Raw genomic sequence first — 11,122 nt, 5'->3', positions numbered from 1 at the left:
GAGGCCGCATCGCCGCTGGGAATTAATTGCTCGACCGAGGAGGGAGGGAAGGTCGCAGAGAATGAGGGAGGGAAGAAGAGGAGAGTAGGAGGGAAAAAGAGACGGGTGGAGGGAAGGAGATAAGGAAGGGAAAGAAGAAAATCATGCAGTTTAAAAAAAGTGAAGATAATGACAGCAAGTAAATAATTAGTTCGCCCCTCGGTCAAAGCAAAGTGTTGGTTGAGGTGGCACTTATCCATTTGTTCAACACCACCTCGGCTAACGACGCACATAGATACACACACACACACACACACACACACACACACACACACACACACACACACACACACACACACACACACACACACACACACACACACACACCGTCTATCTTTAGTTCATATTCAGAAACGCTTTGCTCTCTCACCACAACTATTCTCCAAGGCCACAGAGATGACATGCGGGATTTTCAAGAGTGTTTTTTTCAATTAATAATGTGGAAATCTTGTCACTCTGCCTTTAGAACCGTAAATACACCTTAAATACTCGTGTTCATTTAGATAAGGCCTTTTGATATAATGGAGGTGAAGCACTGAAGAGTTTGAGAATGCGAGCCTTTCTTACAATGCAATTTCCATATACTTGCATAAATGACATACAGTTTCGATTACAATGAATAGAAAAGTACAGTGATGATTTTGACTAGCTCCTATAATGACTCCTCCTTCACATCCCAGCTTTACTATACGTCATTCTATACCTATCAATTTCTTCTCTTCTCTAACCTTCACTTTCTTTGTGTTTTTCATCTCCCCATCACTCTTTTAGTTCACTCATTCACTATACACACCTCACCCATTCATCATTCATCCATTTTAATCTCTTTTTAACTCTTGTACTTCATCCCATTAATCTATATCATCTCCATCATCATCCTCATTATCATTATTATTATTATTATTATTATTATTATTATTATTATTATTATTATCATCACCATCATCTACTCTGTCTTACTCACTCACACTCTACCATCAATCGTTCAACCATTTCATCTTATTCTCAATCAATTTACCCACTTTCGCTTCTCTTTCTGACCTTCCAACACACACACACACACACACACACACACACACACACACACACACACACACACACACACACACACACACACACACACACACACACAACAATAACAACAACAACAAAAACAATCCATTCATTCCACCGCACCTCTCTCTCTCTCTCTCTCTCTCTCTCTCTCTCTCTCTCTCTCTCCTCATGCATCCAGTACTCACTTCTTCGCTTCGCTCCACTGACGCACGCCTCCACCACCACCACCAACACCACCACCACCACCTCCGCACACCACATCACCGACAACATTAATTTTCATTCCACCAGAAGACCAGGAGCGGCCAGTTCCTCACCACCAGAAAGAAACTCTATCGAACAGCTGACACGCGGGACTCAAGCAGCAGTAAGGCGGTGGGAAGGAAAGGCACCACTAGACACGCACGACGCAAGGGTGGAAGGCTCGGAGGGTGTGAGAGCGCAGTGTAGGGCGGGAGGGAAGGCGGGGCGTTGCAAGCTGGCCCACAAAGAAGCCCCGCCGTGAGACAGATCGCGGTGGATTTGCGACGCTTCTCACCCTGGGATTACTTAAATGTCTTAATTACTACAGGGTCGTCGCCTCGGATGAAGGGAAGAAGTGGTGGTATGTGTGTGTGTGTGTGTGTGTGTGTGTGTGTGTGTGTAGGTGGTAGTGGTGATGGAAGGTGATGTCTGTGATAAGATGTGCTGAGTTGGGTGTAGTTATTAGTTGGTTTTGGTGGTGGTGGTGGTGATGGTGGTGGTGGTGGTATGTATGTGTGTGTGTGTGTGTGTGTGTGTGTGTGTGTGTGTGTGTGTGTGTGTGTGTGTGTGTGTGTGTGTGCGAGCTCATGTGTTTGTAATAAAATAGCGGTGAAAAATAAAATACAAGTACATACACAAAAATTTCCCCCTAACTTATCCAACTGCTTGTTTTGAAGTAAACGTTATGGCGGAGGACAAACAATAAGTGGCAATTAGCTACGGGGCTCATCTCCGTCTCGTTGAGGTAAGTGTGTGTGGCGGGCAAGTCGAGGCAAGGACCTTCCGACCCAGAGACAGGCGCAGTGTGACATCCGCATTACCACACCTCACATCATTACCACACTCTGCCGGCTGCCTTCTGTCCACCACCCCTTAAGACGATGAGAAGCTTGTATGTGTGTGTGTGTGTGTGTGTGTGTGTGAGAGAGAGAGAGAGAGAGAGAGAGAGAGAGAGAGAGAGAGAGAGAGAGAGAGAGAGAGAGAGAGAGATTGTGTTTAATTAAGGTATCGTTGTTTGTATTGTTGTTAAGTGTGTGTGTGTGTGTGTGTGTGTGTGTTTCACTGTTTCACTGTTTGATCTGCTGCAGTCTCTGACGAGACAGCCAGACGTTACCCTACGGAACGAGCTCAGAGCTCATTATTTCCAATCTTCGGATAGGCCTGAGACCAGGCACACACCACACACCGGGACAACAAGGTCACAACTCCTCGACTTACATCCCGTACCTACTCACTGCTAGGTGAACAGGGGCTACACGTGAAAGGAGACACACCCAAATATCTCCACCCGGCCGGAGAATCGAACCCCGGTCCTCTGGCTTGTGAATCCAGCGCTCTAGCCACTGAGCTACCGGGCGTGTGTGTGTGTGTGTGTGTGTGTGTGTGTGTGTGTGTGTGTATATGTGTGTGTGTATGTGTGTTTCTTCAGTCAGACCTCGAACATAAGGACGTGAATTTATTGAGTAAGAAAACTGACCGACATATTTACATCTTTTTTTTTTTTCAATGCACACTGAAAACACAATGAAATAACTTAATAAAAAAAATAGTTGGAACAGACAATACTGCGAGAGAAAGACGAACTAAAACAAAACTAGATATCTCAAGACTTATCATACACACATCACAATACACAAAAATCCAACTGAAAAAAAGAAAAGAAATATAAGAGAAACCATGACGAAAACACAGCGCGCGAGAAGAACAACAGAAGCAGCGAAGTGAGAGTCAGCGAGGGGCAATAACTTCCCCTAATGGCAGGTGAGGCAACAGGTGGACGCGAGGGGAAGGGGACAGACGCAACGCCCTGCACGGAGAGGAATAATAATAAGGATAATGATAATAAGGAATACGTCTATCGGAAATGGCTGTCTATGCACTCAGGGACAGTCAAAGCAGCACTGTACGTAGAGGGCGGGAGTCAGTACTGGGTGGCTGGCTCTGGTGACGTGAGTTGTGGGTTAGCTTACCGTGATCACATGCACAGGTATGTAAACAATATGTGTCATATCTATTACCACCACCATCACCGCAACCACTATCACCACCACCACCACTGCTGCTACTGCGGCTACTACTATTGTTATTGCTACTACTACTACTACTACTACTACTACTACTACTACTACTACTACTACTGCTGCTACTACTGCTACTGCTATTACTACTACTACTACTGCTACCACTACTGCTACCACTGCTGCTGCTGCTACCACTGCTGCTGCTACTGCTGCTGCTGCTGCTGCACTGCTGCTGCTGCTGCTGCTGCTGCTGCTATTGCTGCCATCTTATTGCTGCTGCTCTTGTTGCTGCTGCCACCTGCTGTTTCTGGCACTGCTGCTGCTGCTGCTGCTGCTGCCACTGCTGCACTGCTGCTGCTGCTACTGCTGCTGCTGCTGCTGCTGCTGCTGCTGCTGCTGCTGCTGCTGCACCACCACCACCACCACCTGCTGCTGCTGCTGCTGCTGCTGCTGCTGCTGCTGCTGCTGCTGCTGCTGCTACTACTGCTACTACTACTGCTGCTGCTACTACTACTGCTACTGCTGTTAGGAGAAGAAGAAGAAGAAGAAGAAGAAGAAGAAGAAGAAGAAGAAGAAGAAGAAGAAGATGCACAAAAACAACAAAATCATCTTGCGTATTTGTCTCCTTAATGTTTCCTTTAATTTACTGATGTATTGATATTTATGCATCCCAATATTGCTAATTTTATTCAATTAATGTATTTATTTTTCATATATTCACTTTTTAAACATCTATCGAGCTATCAATTTCATTCAATTCCTGTACTTTTTGCACTTGTTCATTTTCATTTCCTATTTCACATTTCTACATTTCACTTTTGCTTTTTTTTTCTTTTTTAATAATTTTACTTCATAGGCGTATTTATTTCATGTAACTCAACCATCTTAACATCTTAATACAAAAAAAGAGAACAAGGAAATCCTCAAAAATAAAAAATAAAAACCTACACGAGTATATTTTAAAGAGACCTCACAAAACCTCACTTTTTTTTTTCTCTTAAGTGGAAGATAAGAAAGAACAAAGGGGAGAGATTAAAAGTGGGCTAAATTCTTGAGTCTTCTGTTTCTCCGTAAAGACAAAAGCCCTTTAATGTTTGTATTTATTCTTTACTGCGCATCATCAAGTAATAAGATACACAGCAACGCAAGAAGAAAAGAAACCTTCACACACACACACACACACACACACACACACACACACACACACACACACACACACACACACACACACACACACACATGAAGTAAACGCAAGGAACAAAATAGCTTAAACGGAGCGATCACGCCTCACACTGCGCCATGTGGTAAGAATTAACAAGAAAATAACGCTTCATTCCACGAGGACATAGGGACACGTGCTATTAATCTCTCTCTCTCTCTCTCTCTCTCTCTTCCGCCTTAGTTTCATCTCTTTTCTTCTGTTTATCTTTCGTTCTTCCTTCTTTTCTTCCTTAACGATATTCAATCTATTTGTCTCCAGAGAGAGAGAGAGAGAGAGAGAGAGAGAGAGAGAGAGAGAGAGAGAGAGAGAGAGAGAGAGAGAGAGAGAGAGAGAGAGAGAGAGAGAGAGAGAGAGAGAGAGAGAGAGATTACATACCCGTACACATAAGAAAACAGCTTCAATATCCTAAGTAAACAATAAAGACCACACACACACACACACACACACACACACACACACACACACACACACACACACACACACACACACACACACACACACACACACATACATGCAAAACTACATAAAAGAAACAGAAGGACTTGAGGAAGGAGCGCATAGGTAGCATTGAATGGATATAGGGAAGAGGGGAGGGAGGGAGAGAGTGGAGAAAGCATACATAACCCTCCCCCTCCCCTCCCCAAACACTCATTCCCACCCCCTGTCCCCTCCACTGGTCCAACAGCCACTCAGAACACGTCCATCCAGCCAACCAATCATCACCCAGCACGACAAACCACTCTCACATTAGCACAAGTTATCACACCTTCCATACACTTATCTTCGTTTTTATTTCTCTTTTTTTTCCTTGGCCGCTGGTTACTCCGCCCCCTCAATATGTCGTGTCCGTGGGAAGCGTGCACTGTATGTTCTGTGTATAGATTCCCCGTCAATTGTTGTTCCATGGCGTCTTCTCTGTGTTCGTTCCTTTTCATTCTTTTTTTTCCATATAGTTTGATTTTTTCCTCTTCCTTCTTTTTCTATATTTGTTTTTCTTTGATTTCTTTCTACTTCTGCTTATTCTGTTCTTTATTCCTCTTCCTTTTTTCTTTCCATACTTTTTTTCCTTTTTTCTTTGGTTTTCTTTCTACTTCTGCTTATTCCGCCTCGTCAATACTGCAAAGGTTTCAAGACACTTATCGTTTGTTTTCACTATAATTTTTGACTTGTTTCTGTTTTTCTATTTTAATTTTCACCTCTTACATGAAAAAGCCAAAAAAACAATATTCCTTCAACTGAACCTCCTCCTTCCTTCCTTCCTTCCTTCCTTCCTTCCTATCTTTCTCCCCTCCAACACAACACAAACAATGTCCAGTACCCTTGTTTCTCACCCCTTTCCTATTTATCCCTCTCCAAAGCTCCCTTTAGCGGCCATATCAGGCTCTCCCTTCATCCTTTTCCTTCACTCTGCAAACCCTATTACATCATGACCGTCCCCACCCATCTACCTCTACAGTACTTCCCAAGGCTCCCTCTTCGCCTTTCTCCCTCTCCCCCCTCCTTAACGACACTCGCCACGCCCGTACCAGGAACCCGTCCACTCGTAAAGCGGTCGTTCATCAGCATTAGTAGTCGGTTTACATCGCTGCCAAAACCAATATAAAGCTGTGTTACCTCCGCGTCCTTCATTTCTTGTCCCTCCCTTGCTGATTTCCTTCTTTCATTTCGTTCCTGCTGTTTGTGTGTTTGTCTTCCATTTTCTCTTTCTTGTTTTCTTATTTCATTCCTCCCTGATTTTTTTTTTTCGTTTTCCTTCCTCTCTTTAGATATCTTCCTATTTGTCCAGTCTTTTCTTGTTTCCAATTGCATATTTTGTTGTCTATCTTATTTCATGTTCTCTTCCTTACTTATGTTTCCTTTTTTTTGTTTTTCCTTTCTTTCTCTCTTTTCTTTCCCTTTTCCTTTCTCCCCTGTTGTTGTGTTCCTTCTTTCATTTCTTTCCTGTTGTTTGTGTCTCTTCCATTTTCTCTTTCTCGTTTTCTTATTTCATGTTTCCCTGATTTTTCTCCTTTTCGTCTCTCTCTTCAGATATTTTCCCTTCCCTTGTTTTTAATTGCATTTTTTTGTCTTACTTACATTTCCTTTCCTTATAATATTTCTCCCTCTTTCCTTTTCCTTCCTACGATTATATTTCTTTCCTTCCTTCTCTTCTATCACTTCGCTCTTCAGTAATTATCAGCATATGCTCCTTATTCTATTCCTTCCTTTCTTATCCATTCATTCATTATCTTATTCCTCCCTCTTCCTTTTGCTTTCCATGTCACTGTTTATACTATCTTCTTCCTTTTCTCTACTTCTCCATTCACTCTTCCTAATTCATATCTTATCCTTCTCCTCCAGTTCCTTCTCTTCAAACCTTTTTTCCCCTTCATTCGCTCTTTCACTTACTTCACTTCTAAATTTCTTCTTTTACTTCCTTTCGCTCTCCTTCTCTTCTTCTTCTTCTTCTTCCTTTTCTCCCTTCCTTCTTCATAGTATACCTTCGATTCACTCTTTATTTTCTTTCCCTCCTTTACGTTATATTTCACCGTATCTTCATTATATTCTCTTCTTTCTTCTTTTCCTACATTTTTTTTCTTTGTCTTTTCTTACTTTCATACTTTCACCCATTTTCTTTTTACTTTCTATTTTCTCGTGTTTTTTTTTATTCTTAACTTTAACAGAACCATGAACGAGAGAGAGAGAGAGAGAGAGAGAGAGAGAGAGAGAGAGAGAGAGAGAGAGAGAGAGAGAGAGAGAGAGAGAGAGAGAGAGAGTCATTCTGTACCTCTGTATATGGACAAAGGAGGTCGTAACACACACACATACACACACACACACACACACACACACACACACACACACACACACACACACACACACACACACACACACACACACACACACACACATTACCACTATAAACAAGAACAATAAACATGATGAAAAGTTACGTTCCCTTGATTGGTTCCTGAAAGTGCCAGTGTTACCGAGAGAGAGAGAGAGAGAGAGAGAGAGAGAGAGAGAGAGAGAGAGAGAGAGAGAGAGAGAGAGAGAGAGAGAGAGAGTAGAAAGGAAGAAGGAAAAAGGGAATAAAGGGTCATTATGTAAGTAAGAATTCGAGAAGACGTGAGAATGGAAGAAAAAAAGAAGAAAAGAGGGAATGAGAGTGAGAAGAAGAGAAAAATAAGTAAAAAAAAGAAAATAAAGGAGAAAGTAGAGAAGAAGGTAAGAACATCGAGTTACGAAAAGTATGTAGGAGAGGAAAGAAGGAAGGAAAGAAGGAAGAAAAAATATAAAACAGAATGAAGGAGAGGCAACAACAACGAGGGAGAAAAAGAAAAGAAAAATAAGTAGTAGTAGTAGTAGTAGTAGTAGTAGTAGTAGTAGTAGTAGTAGTAGCAACCATAATACAAACAACAGCAAGAGAGGTAACAAACAGAAAAGGCACAACATTAGTAGAAGTAGTAGCAAAGGAGGAGAGCAAACAAGAGGAGGAGAAGAAGGAGGAGGAGGAGGAGGAGGAGGAGGAGGAGGAGGAGGAGGAGGAGGAGGAGGAGGAGGAGGAGCTACAGAACAAGAAAAATAGCGAAGAAAATGGAAGTAATTGGTGGCAGGACAAGGATGGTGGCCAGTTGGTGAGGGGGTGAGGCGAGACATTCCAAGCTGGACAGGCAAGGTAGGCAAGGAGACAAGACAAGGCAGGGGAGGGAGGCGAGGGAGCAACGCAGGGCCACGGACTATGAAGGGCTCGTTACATCGCTGGTTTACTCGTGTTTTCGGTGAATTCCATGGTTTACGCCCCCGCCTCGGCTCGATCACCAGCGCCACGACAAACCACCAACGGGAAATATGAGAAACAATGGATGAATTCTTAAAAAGCCGAGCGGACCCTGAGAGAGAGAGAGAGAGAGAGAGAGAGAGAGAGAGAGAGAGAGAGAGAGAGAGAGAGAGAGAGAGAGAGAGAGAGAGAGAGAGAGAGAGAGAGAGAGAGAGAGAGAGAGAGAGAGAGAGAGAGAGAGAGAGAGAGAGACTACACATGACTTATATCGATGTTTCTGAAATATACAAGAAGAGGAGGAGGAGGAGGAGGAGGAGGAGGAGGAGGAGGAGAGAGAGAAGAGAAGGAGAAGGAGGAGGAGAACACTAAAACGAAGAAGGAACAACAGCAGGAGGAGGAGGAGGAGGAGGAGGAGGAGGAGGAGGAGGAGGAGGAGGAGGAGGAGGAGGAGGAGGAGGAGGAGGACACTAAAAACGAAGGAGGAACAGGAGGAACAAAAGGAACAGGAGGAGGAGGAGGAGGAGGAGGAGGAGGAGGAGGAGGAGGAGGAGGAGGAGGAGGAGATGAATAACACACTCAAAACGGCCTCATTTTGTCACGAATGCCATAACTGAATTGGATAAGAGCTTACGCATTAGGTTTCAATAGTGTCACATTCACTCCACATTATTCTCCTCCTCCTCCTCCTCCTCCATCCTCCTCCTCCTCCTCCTCCTCCTCCTCCTCCTCCTCCTCCTCCTCCTCCTCCTCCTCCTCCTCCTCCTCCAGCTCCTCCTCCTCTTTTCGTATTCATTTCTTTATCGTTTCCTGTCTAATCGTGTAATCGTTTTCGACCATCTATTGATCTAACTATTTGTCTGAAGAGAGAGAGAGAGAGAGAGAGAGAGAGAGAGAGAGAGAGAGAGAGAGAGAGAGAGAGAGAGAGAGAGAGAGAGAGAGAGAGAGAGAGAGAGAGAGAGAGAGAGAGAGAGAGAGAGAGAGAGAGAGAGAGAGAGAGAATAATGATAAGAACAACAACAACATAAATAACAACAGCAACAACAGTAAAAACAACAATAAACACGAAGAATTTCTCACACAACCACCACCACTACCACCACAATCACCACCACCACCACTACCACCACAATCACCACCACCACCAATAACAACAACAATAACAACAACAACAACAACAACAACACCATCAGTAGCAACAACAAAATCAAAATTAAACAAAAAAGGTAAATAGATAACCAATAGATAGAGGAATAGAATAAATAGATATATGAATGAATAAATAAATAAATAGATAAATAGATAAACAAGACGGCTCAAGGACAGACACAAACACAGATCAGCCTTTCCTGCGCCGCGCCACCCCAGTGAAACTTTCCAACGCCCCTCCCACTTCCCCTCCAATTAGCTCCTGCGTCGTGACTCACAAAGGCGCCCTCGAGGACTTCCCTGCGCGCCCCTCGGGATGAGTCGCTGCTCCTGGACGCCGTGGGGGGTTTATTGAATTTCCTGGAAGGGCGTGGCGGCGGTGCGGTAGGTAGATCGGAAGCTTAAACTGAAAACTAACTCTCTTTTTCTGTCTCTTCCCTTCCTCCTACTGATTCTGCTGCTGCTACTTCTCACCCCACCCACACGAATCTTCTTCTTCTTCTCTTCCTCCTCCTCCTCCTCCTCCTCCTCCTCCTCCGCTTCCGCTCGACCCCCCACACAAACTGTCTCTGCTCTTAATAACCCAACTTTTTTTTTTTTTTTTACTTCTTTTCCTTTTTTTCTCGACTACCTCTCTTTCTCTTTCCTTCCTCCCTCCTCTTCCTTCTTCGTCAACGCTTTCCTATCCTCTCCCTCCTCCTATGTCTCTCCCTTCCCTCTTCTTTCTCTCCCTCCCTCTCCCTTCTTTCCTTCACCCTCCCCTCCTTCCCCCCGCACCATGACTCTGCGACCTTCAACAGTGAACATTAAGTAAATAAAAAGGAAGTGGACTGAATTTCACGCGTCAACGAAAAAAGACCAACCCTTTTTCTCGGAAACCTAATATAGTGGATTAGATTCTTTTATTTCATTTTCCATTTACCGCCCAGCCTTTACGTACGTAGATGGCTTAACATAAAATAAATCTTCTAGACATATATATCTTGTTTATTCATGCCTTTGTTTATTGACTATGAAGAAACGGCTCGTGGTCACATGGAAGCGTCATAAACATCCACCATTTTGCGGGGAAGGAATATAAGAGAAAGAGAGAGAGAGAGAGAGAGAGAGAGAGAGAGAGAAAGTGCAGAAGCCGTGACGCAATGCCTGGAAAAACAATGACGATAATGGAAAAAAATTGTAAGGATTTGTCCATTTTGAGGTCAAGATAGTGAAGTGAAGAAGAAACATTTGATACATTTGATACATTTTGAAGGATTTTATTATGTCTTGCATGCTACATTAAAAAAAAAATGTTAATACAAGAGAAGCGACAGCCCATTTAAGGCCAAGACCCGGAAAATAATGATAATAACAATGAGAGAGGAAAAAAAAAAAAAGCAAAACAAAGAAGTGGCGATAATGTGTCAGGAAAAATTGTAAAAGATTGTTCATTTTGAGGGAAAGATAGTGAAAAAGATGAAGAGGAGATACTGTGCCTGGAAAATAATGATAATAGTCATGAAAAATGAAAAAAAATAAAAGCAAAACAAAGAAGTAGCGATAATATGCGAGAAAAAATTGTATAGACTGTCCATTTTGAGAGCACGATAGTGAATGAAATGAAGAAGAGGCGATACTTTAGAGAAAATAATG

This window comes from Portunus trituberculatus, chromosome 43 (genome assembly GCF_017591435.1).
Source record: "Portunus trituberculatus isolate SZX2019 chromosome 43, ASM1759143v1, whole genome shotgun sequence".
Lineage (NCBI taxonomy): Eukaryota > Metazoa > Arthropoda > Malacostraca > Decapoda > Portunidae > Portunus > Portunus trituberculatus.
The sequence above is the reverse complement of the archived record's forward strand: the minus strand, read 5'-3'. Positions refer to the sequence as shown.